Source organism: Rhinoderma darwinii, chromosome 2 (genome assembly GCF_050947455.1).
Source record: "Rhinoderma darwinii isolate aRhiDar2 chromosome 2, aRhiDar2.hap1, whole genome shotgun sequence".
Classification (NCBI taxonomy): domain Eukaryota; kingdom Metazoa; phylum Chordata; class Amphibia; order Anura; family Rhinodermatidae; genus Rhinoderma; species Rhinoderma darwinii.
In genome coordinates, this window is record NC_134688.1 from 266,685,692 (window position 1) to 266,701,056 (window position 15,365).

General features: G+C 44.4%; 1 pseudogene; it reads left to right on the forward strand.

The window, feature by feature from the left end:
• The first annotated feature begins 5,835 nt into the window (after nucleotides 1-5,835).
• On the forward strand, nucleotides 5,836-14,916 carry LOC142741809 (tripartite motif-containing protein 60-like; annotated as a pseudogene).
• The last annotated feature ends 449 nt before the right edge of the window (nucleotides 14,917-15,365 follow it).

A 15,365-nucleotide genomic window follows, 5' to 3' on the forward strand; every position in this document is an offset into this window, starting at 1 on the left:
CTTTGTGAGAGTGAATAATGCATGCCACTCACAAAGCACACTGATGCATAACGCAACACACACGGACCAGATTCACGTGCGTTTTTCACGCGTGTGAATCTGATACGCTCTTGTGAATGAGGCCTTACTCTGGAATGCATCTAGAACGTCGCTAGTTATGAAAAGTAAGCCCTAGCATAAGGCTGGATTCACACGAGCACATTACGTCCGTAATGGACGGAACGTATTTCGGCCGCAAGTCCCGGACCGAACACAGTGCAGGGAGCCGGGCTCCTAGCATCATAGTTATGTTCGATGCTAGGAGTCCCTGCCTCTCTGCAGGACAACTGTCCCGTACTGTAATCATGTTTTCAGTACGGGACAGTAGTTCCACGGAGAGGCAGGGACTCCTAGCGTCGTACATAACTATGATGCTAGGAGCCCGGCTCCCTGCACTGTGTTCGGTCCGGGACTTGCGGCCGAAATACGTTCCGTCCATTACGGACGTAATGTGCTCGTGTGAATCCAGCCTAAAGGTGTGTTTACAGAGGTAGGTTTTTTTGTTGTGATTGTCATAAACTCATGTAAATAAAACCTTAGGGCTCATGCACACTGCAGTGCTCAGTGGACGTACAGCAGTGGACAGAGCCTTACAGCCTCCGCGTCGTGCCATACAGGCTCTGTCATTTATACGAGTTGTATATGAGTTGTGTTTCACAAATATGGCATGGTCTTTGCCGATATTACAAACATCGCTGCAAAAGCCACCATAGATCAACAACAGCAATATGTAAATATACCACAAGGCTGGGTCAACGCTTCCGCCGCAAATCCGTAGCAAATTCTTCATGTGGATTTCTCCTCTCTACTTTGAAATGGATGAAATCTGTGGTAAAAAAAAAAATCTGCACCGAAGGTCAATTTATACCTGCCAAAAATCCGCAACATGAGATTGAGATTTGTTCCACAAAGCTAATATTGTTATCTGCAGTGGAATTTATGTGTGCAAATCGCACAGAAAATCCACAGCATTCCGCTACGTATGGAGATGTCCTAATACTTTTTCTCTTTTTTTCTGATTTGGGCCCAAAATAAATGATACAAATACTGACTGAATCAGCAAATGGGAACGAGAACTTGGAGCATATTTGCACACATGGCCAAAAGCCGTCTGAAAAGCACACAGTTTGTATAACAAACGCACATCCATAAACACAATTGAAGTGTAACTAAACTTTCAACAAACTTCTGACATGTCATAGTGACATGTCAGAAGTTTTGATCGGTGAGAGTCCGAGCACGGAGACCCCCACCAATCGCTAGAACGAAGCGACAGAAGTGCTCGGCTTTTGATCGGCTTTTCTCGGAAAGCCGATTTTAGCGGTGTACGGACTCAATAGACAGTCTATGAGTTTTAGCTAGCGGTGGGGGTCTCAGTGCTCGGACCCTCACCGATCAAAATTTCTGACATGTCACCATGACATGTCAGAAGTTTGTAGAAGGTTTAGTTACCTTTTAAAGGGGTATTCACAAAATCATAAATCACAGGATAGGAGATCATTTTCTGATCGCTCAGACCCCCATTAATTTTGAAAACGGGGGTCCCATACCCACAGATCCTGCACCACCCTCGCTGTACTCAGCTGTTTCTGTCATTCCCAGACATTAAAAAAACTGCAACCATATAAATAAAACTCACCAAATTTGTGGGAGAAAGGCATACAGTTTTCAGATGGGTGTTTTTGTGTTTGTTTTTTGTTTTTGTTTTGTTTCCCTCCAATGCGGTTTTAACCACACCTTCACCACTACATCTGAATGGAACCTAAAATAATTCTGTAGAAGCTGCTGCCAATTAGCAAATAAGGTCAAAAGGGCTGAACTACACACAGCAACTGAGTTTTCAACTGGCTAGATTGGAGTAGTGATTGTGTTGTTTGCGACATATATTATTTGCGAAGCTTCTACCACTGTGTAATAATTAACAAAAGGTAAGGTTATTTTGTCAAGTCTTTCTGATTTAAATTTTTATATGAGAGAATGTCGTCTAGACTGGGTTAATATGTCTCGTAAAAATGTCCTTTTTTTCTTTTGCTGTGATTTTGTGAAAATTGTGGTTTTGGTGCAGTTTTAGGCAAAAAAACAAAACACATTAAAACCATGACCAGTGGACCCAGCCTAAATTGTCTGTCTTAATAGGTCCTGTGATAAATGGGACTGGATTCCCCTCTTTAGGCTGTATTCACTCGTGACAAAAAAAAAATGCTGCAGATTTGCAGTATATGGGCTTGTCCACATGTAACAGAATTTTCTGAAACAATTCTGTTGAAAGTAGCAGGCTTTCCGCCGTGGCAAAAATGCACCGTTTCATGGGGTTTTGACTGCAGAAAATGGTGTGTACTTTGCTGCGTTCTTCACAATGCTAGGAGCCGCAGGTCAATTTCTGCTCTGAATTTTTACGCAACGTGTGGATGAGATGTGTTAAATCTCCCCCGTTTTGCTGCTACTGTACTCTGCTGCGTATCTTGCGTCCGCAATTCCGGATGGAAATTATGCAGCAATTCTGCTACATGTGGATGAGCCCTATCACAGTCCCTGGCATGTGGATGAGCTTTCAACAACCCTCACCCACATGCTTCCGAATGTCTTTCCGGAGTTATTTCATAACCGCCGCATTCTACTCTGGATGTTCACTGTGGATTTCAACCCCTCCTTTTTTTAAATTTTTCAAATTTTTTTTTATTTTTTTTTATGAGCTTCTCTAGGACAATTTAAGAATGCCAAGAAAAACACCAATGTAAAATGCATAAAACCCATGGGATGGATTTATTAAGACTGGCATTTCATATGACTGTCTTAGGCCTCATGCACACGAATCTGCGGATGTATTGCAGACCCATTCATTCCTATGTCCCCATGCACACGACCGTGACTTTCACTGTTCCCTGCAGGACCGCAAATTCGTACCGCAGAAACTCAGGACATGTCTGTCATTCTATGGTCCGCAAACTCCATACGGACTGGCCCACAGAAGCGTATGGGGCTGTGAAAACTGCAGATACACCTCTGTGTGTCCGCAATTGCGGCTTTGCGGAACAGTTGCTAATGGCTCCTGAGCAATCATGTGACCTACTCAAGGAGTTGGGACAAGCTTGTGACACTTTTTTTTTTTTTTTTTGCCTTGCCCTCTTTTAGAGGATCTGTAAATGCGGATGACTCACGGATGCACTACAGAGGAGATCTGTTCCGCAAATCCGTACCGCGGGTCCTTGAATTTGCTGACTGCAAAAAGCACTATGGGTCGTGTGCATGAGGCTTGAATCGACTGAAAAGTTGGAGTAAACTTCTTTCCAATTATTGAGGCAGAAGCATTTATTAAGAGGCAGAATGACTACGGCCATGCGCCATACATTCCCCAAATTAGCGTATTTAGAAAAATGCTCATAACTTTGCAAATAATAAATATTTTGTTTTTAAAAATTACTCTGTAGTTATCAGCATCACAGCCCTATTAGATTAGGCGATAGGGCATTAATAAACTATTGACAGATCCTCTTTAAGCCAGGGAAACATCACCACAGGAGCACTGTGGTACGGTTAAATATACTTCTTTTTTTTTTTTTTAAGATTTGGGCCTTATTGAAAATCACGCGTGTCACACGGACCTATGTAACTCAATGGGGAAGTTCAGACAGTCCGTGATTTTCTCGCAGCGTGTGTCCACTGCGTAAAACTCACGACATGTCCTATACTTGAGCGTGTTTTGCGCATCACGTACCCATTGAAGTCAATGGGTGCGTGAAAATCACGCGCAGCACATGGACGCACTTCCGTGTGCTGTGGCTGATTCGCGCAACAGTAGATCAAGAGATGGAGGTGTTGTTTTTTTTCCCTTCATCTCTTTTTCAAAACATCAAAAACGCGTGTCATAAGGATGGCATATGTGTAAAAATCACGCAGCCACGCACCAAACACTTATGACACACGGAACTGCAACGCGCAAAAAATTCAGCGTTTTTTGCACGCGCAAAACTCACGCATTCGTGTGAATTTCGCCTTGGTGTGGATTTGTCACAGAAAATTTCCACAGCAAATCTGTTTGTAAACTTTGCTTTCAGGGCGGATTCAGACGAACGTGAGCGTTTTGCGCGCGCGCGCGCGCGCAAAAACACTGCGTTTTGCGCGCGTGTCAGCAGCGTGTGGCATGCGTATTTGGCGCGTTTGTGCGTTGTATACGCGCGTACGGCATGCGTTTTTCCCGCGCATGGAAAAACGGAAGGAGGTGTTACGTTTACGCCAGCCTACAAAAAGCCCAACAATGCCACACCCCTGCTTACTGTGCGCACCTGTGAAGCAGCATTTTTTACCTTTGTGCGAAAGAGTGTTTCTTACAACCCCTATTTGTGGTTATTTGGCATGCTCAACTGCATTAATGCCGTCTAGCTCGCTGGCCCGTGTTCTGCTAGCGTGGATGGTTTCCCGTAGATTTGGGGAACTCCGTCCCATGCTACTGGCACACTGGCGTAGAAGAGGTAGGATTTGGGTTCATCCAATTGTGGCACATCGCACCTCAAAAGGCCACTTTCATACTCTGTATGCTGACCTCCGTCGTCACCCTGATAAATTTCGCTCATTTTGCCGCCTGTCTGTCGGCGCCTTCGATATGCTGCTTGAGCTGGTTCGGCCAGGAATAACCTACCAGGAGACAAACATGCGTCGCTGCATTTCCCGAGAGGAGCGGCTCCTTGTGGTATGTGATGTTTGTAAAACCATCTTACACGATGGCATGTCCTACCTAACATGTCTTCTTTGTTTGTTTTTCTGACTTCATGTAGATTTTTGGCCACAGGCAATAGTTACCATTCGCTTCATTTCGAATTCCTTCTTGGAGTGTCCACAATTTCCGGCATTGTCACATCAACCTGTGTCGTCCTGTGGCTCAGATTAAAGAGCACCGTGATGACTCAGCCAACGGCCCAACACTGGCTTCGAATAGCCCAACAGTTTCAGACCGACACCCAATTTCCCCACTGTATTGGTGCACTAGATGGGAAGCACCTTCGTGTCAAGAAACCCCCCCACTCTGGCTCGAGATACTACAAGCAGTATTTTTCCATGTCTTGTTGGCCTTGGCGGACAGTAATTTATGCTTTACCATAGTAGACATAGGGTCGTATGGAAGCTCTGCTAATGCACGCATATTTCGCTCATCCAGAATGGCCCAGCGGCTAATGGCTAACCAACTTGCTGTTCCCGAACCTACCCTCCTCCCTGGCTCCAGTGGCCCACCAATCCCATATGTTATCGTTGCAGATGAGGGTTTTGGCCTGACAAGTAATGCGTCCGTTTGCGAGGAGGGGCTTGGATGAATGTAGGCGCACCTTCAATTACCGCCTAAGCAGAGCACGACGATGTGTCGAATGCGCCTTTGGCATCATGTCAAACAAGTGGAGGGTCCTTATGTCAACAATGCAAATGTAAGGCAGGTCGGCAGTGACAAACATAAGAAAGGTACTGGGAGTCATGGACGGGATAAGGGCCGAAGTAAAGTCACACAACCAGGCAGCGATAGTGTTATTGGATGCTGAAAAAGCATTTGATAATGTTGAGTGGAGGTGGTTAGATATGGTCATGGATAAATTCAATATACAAGGAGCATTCAGAGTATATTTGAAAACGCTATACAATAATCCAACAGCAGCAGTTTGCACTCCGGGCATTAGATCAAAAATGTTTAAGTTGTCAAAAGGCACACGGCAGGGGTGTCCCTTGTCACCACTTTTATTTGACCTTGCTTTGGAGCCTCTGATACGGGTTCTGGAGCGAGGGCAGATATACTCAGGGATCCAAGTAGGCGAAATGGAAGTTAAGACAGCGGTCTTTGCAGATGACATTCTGTTGTTTCTTTCCCAACCGTCCAGGCACTTGCCTAGAGTATTTGAAGTGATTCAGGAATATGGAAAACATGCGGGACTGAAAATTAACACAAGCAAGTGTGAACTTTTAGGTTTAACACATCATAATCACACAGCAGACGAGAACCTTCAGCGACTGGGAATTAAAATAGCAAAAACACGAATAAAATATCTGGGAATACATATAGGGCGGAGCACAGGAACGCTATACCAACTAAATTACGAACCCATTTTCAGCAAAATAAAAGTGGAACTACAAAGATGGATGGCTTTACCATTGTCCATGTTTGGGAGATGCCATTTGGTCAAAATGATTTCCTTTGCGAGATTACTTTATCCACTGCAAACACTGCCTCTGTTGCTAAAACATAAAGATGTAAATGCCTTCAATTCGGCCATAACGAAATTCATATGGATGAATAAGCGCCCTAGAGTGTCATTGCTAAAATTACAGGGATATCATTGGCAAGGGGGGGTGAACATACCACACTTGAGAGGTTATAATATAGCTAGCCTTTTCCGCCATGTCCTGGACTGGATACATAAAACTAGCCACTATTCGAATAGAAACTTGGAGTCGGCTCTGGCGGGAGAATATGATCTCCGGGCTTTGTTACACACTAAGCTAGGACACCTACCTCAAAAGGTCAAGTCCTCAGTCATATTACGTGACACAATAATGTGTTGGAAGGAAGTGAGGAAAAAACAGGGCCTTTCCTTCCAATTATCTAAGTATTTGCCCCTTTGGAATGATGCCCGGTTTCCGGCGGGGCAGTCTAGCAGTCTATTTAAGGCATGGAAAAACAAAGGGATAGACACAGTAGAACATGTATTGCATGGGACGGAACCAAGGTTAAAGACGCTAACAGAACTGGGGAGTGAATATGGAATTCAGCAAACTCATTTTTTACAATATATGCAAATTAGAGCTTTTTGTACGAAGCTGGTGGGGAATTTAGAAAAAGAAATAATAGACAATCCCTTTGATACACTAGTGGGAGAAGATTCCCATAGGAAGTCCCTGTCGGAATTATATCGGGCAATGAAAGGTATTTATGTAAAACTAGAAAATAAAAATCAATTTCCATATTGGAGACGTATTTTCAAAACCCCAGATATAAATGAACAATTACTGGAGGGATGGCAAACAGTGAGAAAACATGTGATTAATGAAGTGTGGAGGGAGACACAATTTAGACTGATACATGCAGCCATTTATGCTTTTAATATACCACCCACAGCTGAAAATCCAAATAGGATGCATTCCTGCCCAAAGTGTGCTCAGCCGCACACAGACTTATATCATGGTATCTGGTTGTGTTCGGCTACTCAGGGATATTGGACGGAAGTATTAACATATATCAAGAAGCTATGGGGTAAAACTATTCCATTGAGCCCGACGCTGTTATTATTTCATTCAATAGCGTTAGTGGACACTGCAGAAGAGGGAATATTGCAACGCATACCGCCGTTAGCACACATAATAATACTTATAGCCAAGAGGTGCATCCTGAAAAATTGGTTGGAAACTAACACCCCAAAGATGGAACAATTAGTCCAGCAACTACATGGATATTTACATTCGGACAGAATGGAAGCACTGAGGCACAAAGAGCGGGGGACGGTGAAATTTTTTAGAAAATGGAGGCCATTTTTAGAACAAATGACAGAATCCGATATAGCAAAAACGATGGAAGGTTTTAGACAAACTAAATGGTATCTCGTCGAAGATATTAAAGGGACATTAGGGAAACTAAAAACAGCAGAATCAAACAGTCAGATAGGAACACATTGAAAGCAAGACATAAAAGGAGCAAGAGAAGAGACAAATGAGGAATTATTGGTTAGGCTACCATAGTTAATGTGTTAAATGTTTTTGGTTTTTTATGTGTAATCTGTTGCCAAAGCTGCAATAGCTCTATAAGTTAGAAAAGTTTGGACTTACCAGCGGAAGAAAGACTATGTACCATAGCTGTACCAGTTTCAGGGTATAAATAATGTGATGTATTGTACATTTCTGCTATAATATTATATTATATGTATGTTAAAGATATATGTAAAACTCAATAAAAAAAAGTTTAAAAAAAAAAAAAACAATGCAAATGTCACCGCCCAATGTGACACGTGTGATCAAAGCATGTGTTGTTCTGCATAACTTTACCCGCATACATGATGGCAGTTATGATGAGGAATATATGGTAACAAATGCACCCACCGCCAACATTGTGCAGCCTGTTCTAGTAGGGCGCCCACAAACATCTGGTCTCCGAGTGCGTCAGCAATTTGCCGAGTATTTTGACAGCCCTGCAGGAGCTGTACCCTGGCAGCACGTTGGCATTTAAAGTGTTGCTAAGTTCTTATTATTGTAGAGAAAGGTCGTTTCTCACCCTTGTACTTTGTGTTTTTGGGGGGGGGGGGGGTAGTTGTGTTGAGGACCCTTGACGTGGGTTGCGAGCTTAAATCTGTAGGGGTTTGGAGTTCCCATTTTTAGGGCCAGCAAGTCCTTGGCGCAACATACCCTTGTCTTCACCAATCACTTCCTATCCTATGCCAACTGCCCTTTCTGCCAGAAGTCGGCTAGTTGCTGGCGACAAAATAGTAACGCCTTTGTACCAGTAATCCCAAACCCCTACCGATAAACGAATGCCTCAACTATGGGGTAGATAAATGCTGCAAACCTGTTAAGACATGTGACCTCATACCATGAGAAGCGATTCCAATTGGTGATATATGTGAAAGAAAGATTTTCCACACGTGATTAAAATTATAAATGCAGAGTTTATGTTGTTTTCACACAAACCCCAAAACATCGTACAACATAGTTGTATTAAATACACACTTCCTTTTGTGCACCAACATGATGCTTAAAGAGGCTCTGTCACCAGATTTTGCAGCCCCTATCTGCTATTGCAGCAGATAGGCGCTGCAATGTAGATTACAGTAACGTTTTTATTTTTAAAAAAACGAGCATTTTTGGCCAAGTTATGACCATTTTTGTAGTTATGCAAATGAGGCTTGCAAAAGTCCAACTGGGCGTGTATTATGTGCGTACATCGGCGCGTTTTTAATACTTTTACTAGCTGGGCGTTCTGATGAGAAGTATCATCCACTTCTCTTCAGAACGCCCAGCTTCTGGCAGTGCAGACACAGCGTGTTCTCGAGAGATCACGCTGTGACGTCACTCACAGGTCCTGCATCATGTCAGACGAGCGGGGACACATCGGCACCAGAGGCTACAGATGATTCTGCAGCAGCATCGGCGTTTGCAGGTAAGTAGCTACATTGACTTACCTGCTAACGCCGATGCTGCTGCAGAATCAACTTAAGCCTCTGGTGCCGATGTGTCCGACACGATGCAGGACCTGTGAGTGACGTCACAGATCTGCACTGCCAGAAGCTGGGCGTTCTGAAGAGAAGTGGATGATACTTCTCGTCAGAGCGCCCAGCTAGTAAAAGTCATACCATGAGAAGCGATTCCAATCGGTGATATATGTGAAAGAAAGAGAACTGGTATTTGCTCTTGTCCTGAATGCAGAGCAGAGTTTAAAAGTCATCCAGTCCTGCAAAGGAACCTGAAATTAGGTAATGTAGTGGAACATTATCGTTCTATTCGTGAACATGCAGAAGGTACAGACAGGGGCGTAGCTAAAGGCTCATGGGCCCGATGCAAAAGCTCTTATTGGGCCCCCCCCCCCCGCAAACTTCTCATGGCCGACGGTCCGCAGCTTTCAGCTGCATCGCTGGGTCTCCAAAGTGACCCAACAATGCAGCGCTAGCAGCCGGGGCGTCACTAAGGACTTATAATGTCAGGGGAAATAGCCCCAATACATATGTGTTCCCCCCCCCTTTCCCCCCAAAAAAAAAATTTATGTGTGTATTTGAGACAGCATAGCATATCTATAGCACTATGACCCTATGAAGTATAGATAGGATTAGATACAGTGGTTGAGCAGACAGTATCACACATGATAGGATTAGATACAGGACTCTGCTCGCTGACATTGCAGCTCCAGCGCTGGACCCAGGAAAGGTAAGAATAATAATTTTGCTTGCTGATTATTTTTGTGTGTTTGTGTTTTTTTACAGGTTCGGTTGTTGGACTTCGGATTCGAGGACTTCAATGACAGCATTTTTTTATTGTCAATAAAATGGTTAATGGGGGTTGTGTTTTTTATTTCAATAAAATATTTTTTCTATGTGCTTGTATCTTTCTAAACTTTATTATCACCGCCTTAGTAATAGCCGCTGGCTGATTGGCAACCTCCATTACTAAGGCGGGGCTTAATGTTAGCCGGTGCAAAGGCCAATACTAACCCCCGTTATTACCCCGGTACCCACCTCCACCAGGGGTACTGGGAAGAGCCGGGTACGAACCAGTACCCGACCATCTGCAGTGATGGTCAGACATTGGGGTGGCCGCAGGCTGGTAGTATGAGGGTATGTGCACATGTAGTGACCAAAAACGTATGAAAATACAGAGCTGTTTTCAAGGGAAAACAGCCCCTGATTTTCAGACGTTTTTTGAGCAATTCGTGTTTTTCGCTGCGTTTTTACGTCCGTTTTTGGAGCTGTTTTCATTGGAGTCTATGAGAAAACGGCTCCAAAAACGTCCAAAGAAGTGTCCTGCACTTCTTTGACGAGGCAGTCATTTTACGCGTCGTCATTTGACAGCTGTCAAACGACGACGCGTAAATTACAGGTCGTCGGCACAGTACATCGGCAAACCCATTCAAATGAATGGGCAGATGTTTGCCGACGTATTGGAGCCGTATTTTCAGGCGTAAATCGAGGCATAATACGCCTCGTTTACGTCTGAAAATAGGTCGTGTGAACCCAGCCTTAGGCTGGGGAAGGCCAAAAAACAGTGGCTGCCTGCTGCTGCTGTGTTGTATCTGGCTGGTTATTTTTATTTTTATTTTTTTTTAAATGACGTGGGGTCCCCCCCATTTTTCATAACCAGCCAGATACGATAAAGCAGCAGCAGCCTAGCATCACCAGGGTGGGAAAGGCCACTGTTTTTCGCCTTTCCCCTCCTGATAATACCAGCCAGCGGCTGCCCCAGTGGCCGACCATCACTACAGATGGTCAAGTACTGGATGGTATCTGGCTCTTCCCAGCACCCCTGGTGGTGGTGGGTACTGGGGTAATAATGGGGATTAGTGTTGGCCTCTGCACTGGCTAACACTAAGCCCCGCCTTAGCAATGGATGTTGTCAATCAGCTGGCGGCCATTACTAAGGCGGTAGTAATATAGTTTAAAAAAAACCACAAAGACATAGAAAAAATATTTTATTGAAATAAAAAAAAAACCACACAACCCCCATTAACCATTTTATTGATAATAAAAAAAGCCGTCATCGAAGTAGTCCTGGAATCCGTCGTAGTCCAAGGACCGAACCTGTAAGAAAACACAAAAAAAACAACTATTAGTAACACATGTGTTAGGCTTAGATACAGGGACCATGTGTGATACGGTCTGTGGGATCCTGTATCTAAGCCTACCACAAGGTAGGCTTAGATACAGGATCCAGCAGACAGTAATCTTATAGGGTATGTTCACACGCACTAATTACGGACGTAATTCAGGCGTTTTTGCCCCGAATTACGTCCGAAAATAGCGCCTCAATAGCGCTGACAAACATCTGCCCATTGAAAGCAATGGGCTGACGTTTGTCTGTTCACACGAGGCGTATATTTACGCGCTGCTGTCAAATGACGGCGCGTAAATAGACGCCCGCGTCAAAGAAGTGACCTGTCACTTCTTTGGCCGTAATTGGAACAGTTATTCATTGACTCCAATGAATAGCAGCGCCAATTACGTCCGTAATGGACGCGGTGTTCAAGCGCCTGCACATGCCGTTACGGCTGAAATTACGGGGATGTTTTCAGGCTGAAACATCCCCGTAATTTCAGCCGTTACGGACGCCCTCGTGTGAACATACCCATACAGTATAAGATTACTGAGTGCTTGGGCCCTGCATCTAAACCTACAGTGTGGTAGGATTATATACAGGGCCCATCAGACAGGATCACACATGGGCCATGTATCTAAGCCTACCATGTGATTGGCTTAGATACAGGGCCCAGCAGACAGCATCACACAAGCTGTGATCCTGTCTCATGGGCCCTCTAAGCCTGCTACATCGTAGGCTTAAAGGGGTTGTCCGGTCCCTAAACATTGATGGCCTATCCTCAGGATAGGCCATCAATAGCTGATGTGTCGGGGTCTGTCTCCCGGGACCCGCCAATCCGCTGTTTTGAAGGGGCCGCAGCACTCGTACGAGAGCTGCTTCCCCTTCATTTCACTTACTCGCTCACACTGTGAATCGCCGACACGGATTCACAGTGTGACCGGAATGATGTGACCGGAATGAAGGGGAAGCAGCTTTCGTACGAGTGCTGCGGCCCCTTCAAAACAGCTGATTGACGGGTCCCGGGAGTCGGACCCCGCCAGTTAGCTTTAGCAGTCAGGGATACTAATCTTACCTTCCTCTTCAGTCGCGGCGGAGGTCCTGTCTTCTCGATGTTGTGCGCGGCGCATAGCGCTGTGACGTCATGCGCTGTGCACAGCGCTTGACGTCAGGACCTCCGCAGCGATCCGGAACCAGGAAGGTAAGTACAGTCTGTTACTATAGTAACAGGGGCCCGCGGCCCGAGTTACTATAGTAACTTTTTATTGATGTGGTGGGGGGGCCGTGGGCCCCCCTGGCTTCGGGGCCCGGTCGCAATTGCGACCGCTGCGACCCCTATAGCTACGCCACTGGGTACGGAGATATACTGTACGTGACTTCTCTTGCACCTGCTGTAAAAACCTGTCTACACTGTGAAGCTGCACTGTGCCAACTTCATCTAATGAACCACAGCAAGTCGTCTAACCACATCTTAATTGAACCGACTGATTCTCAGGAGGACTGAAAATGTCCTGAGCACAACAAGCTGATAAAGTATTATTGCCTCGAAGATAATTCATTTTTGTGTTCTTTATGTAGTCTCAATGAGAAACATGAAGGTCATAAAGTAGAGGTTCTCAGTAAAGCAGGTGAGAAAAAGAGACTTCATTTATGGGGCTCTGTAAAGGACTTAACATTAGAAATAGAATGGACTGAAAAACTTTTCTGGGATATGGAGGAACACAAAAAATACGTTAAAAAAAAAACCTCCTTCAACTTAAAACATAGAGTCTCTGCTCTTTTCCAAGGGCTCCGAGTACAACTGAACTTTCTGGAAAACAAAACGCGTGATGAAATTACGGAGCAGGAAAAAGCGGCTTTCAGCTCACATTCTCAACACATTCAAAAACTTGACAAAGAAATGAAGGAGCTGCACAAGAAAAAGCTTCAGTTTCAAGAAATCTTTAAAATCCCAGATCATTTAAGGCTGGGTTCACACGTGGCGGAATTTCACTTAAATTCCGCTGCGGACACTCCGCAGCGTTAATCCGCAGCGGAGCCGTTTGTCCATTGACTTACACTTTAATTTAGCAGTGTTCGTTTAGACGAGGCGTAAAATTCCGCTGCGGAGCATAGGCTGCGGAGCGGAATTTGGTGTCCGCAGCATGCTCTGTCTGTTGCGGAGCAGTGGCGGACTCATGGCGGAATTTCTCCATTGACTTCAATGGAGATTCTAATTTCCGCAATGAAGTCCGCAGCTGTCATGCACATGTTATGTGTGCTGCGGATCCGTCTTGCTTTTTTAACTTGACATTTCTTCATTCTGGCTGGACCTATGTATTTCTAGGTCTACAGCCAGACTGAGGAAGTCAATGGGGCTCCCGTAATGACGGGAGCGTTGCTAGGAGACGTCAGTAAATAGTCACTGTCCAGGGTGCTGAAAGAGTTAAGCGATCGGCAGTAACTGTTTCTGCACCCGGGACAGTGACTACCGATCCCAATAAACATGTATCTGTAAAAAAAAATGAAGTTCATACTTACCGAGAACTCCCTGCTTCTGTCTCCAGTCCGGCCTCCCAGGATGACGTTTCAGTCTAAGTGACGGCTACAGCCAATCACAGGCTAATAACAGGCTGCAGCGGTCACATGGACTGCCGCGTCATCCAGGGAGATCGGGCTGGATGCCGAAGGAGGGACGCGTCACCAAGACAACGGGCGGTAAGTATGAATTTCTTTGACTTTCACAAGGGAAAGTGCTGTCCCTTCTCTCTATCCTGCACTGAATAGGGAGAAGGGAAGTACTTTTACCGCAGTCCGCAGCAGCTAGTCCGCATCAATTTTCTGCACATTTTGTGCAGATCCGCAGCAGAATCTGCAACGCAGATTCTGTGCGGCATTGATGCGGACAGTTGCGGAGGAAATCCGCCACGTGTGGTCATGCCCTTACTCTCCTCAAGAAAACTATTAATATGAATACTAAACTTGGTTGTATGCCCACATTATATTTAGAGACATTGGATGTAGAAATTTTGATTGTGACATTGCTCAGAGCTCTGTATAGTTTGCCGGACTTTATTACAAAAATGAAGAAATGTTGTGGCTTTCATATGGAAGATTCTACGGATTTGATACTGAATGTTAATACAGCGAACCATAATCTTGCACTCTCACATGATTTGAAAGAGGTTAGTGAGGCCTGCAGGCAAAAATTTCGACCCCCATCTTCCTGAAAGATTCGATACCCAGCAAGTATTAAGCAACAAGAAGTTTTGCTCAGGAAAACATTATTGGGAAGTTGAAGTCTTTAAAGATGGAAACTGGTCTGTTGGTGTGACCTACAACAGTGTAAGGAGAAGTGACAATGCATCACGCATGGGTACAAATAACAAATCCTGGTGTATAAGTTGGTATGAACTATCCGATGAACTTTTTGCAGAACATGATTATGAACGGGAAGATATATGCAACTACAACTTAACCCATAAAATTGGAATATACTTGGATTATGACTGTGGACTGATGTCTTTCTATGAACTGTCTGATCCAATCCAACACCTGCACACGTTCAATGATTCCTTTATGCTGGCATTTTTGTGGAACAAGAAGCTGGGGTTAGAATCTGTCGCTAGGATATGAATTTTGAGAATGTATAACTTTAGAAAGAAGACAATCAATCTTAAAGTAGGCTTAATTAATTGTTAAAATATTTTTATATTTTAATGTGTGACTAAAATTTGATTGATATATTTCTAGTTTAAAATAAAGAGTCTTGAAACGCTGTGTGTTTTTGTTTTTTAAACTTCGTTCAACGCTGCTTGCTGACTTTTAATTTGTCTGCTAGTTTATACATGCCTTCCGGACAATCCCCTTCTAGTAGAAAAAGTTAAACCTGCATGGCTGCTTCTAGAAACTGCACCACACCTGTTTTGTGGTACGTATGACTAGTTTTGACTTTAATGGGGCTAAGCTGCAATACTACACTCACACCATTTGGTCAGGTGTGGCACTGTTTTTAGAAGAGAGCAGCTATGTATTTCTATCCCGGCGTTTTACGCCTCGAATTACGTCTGAAAACACGGCTCCAA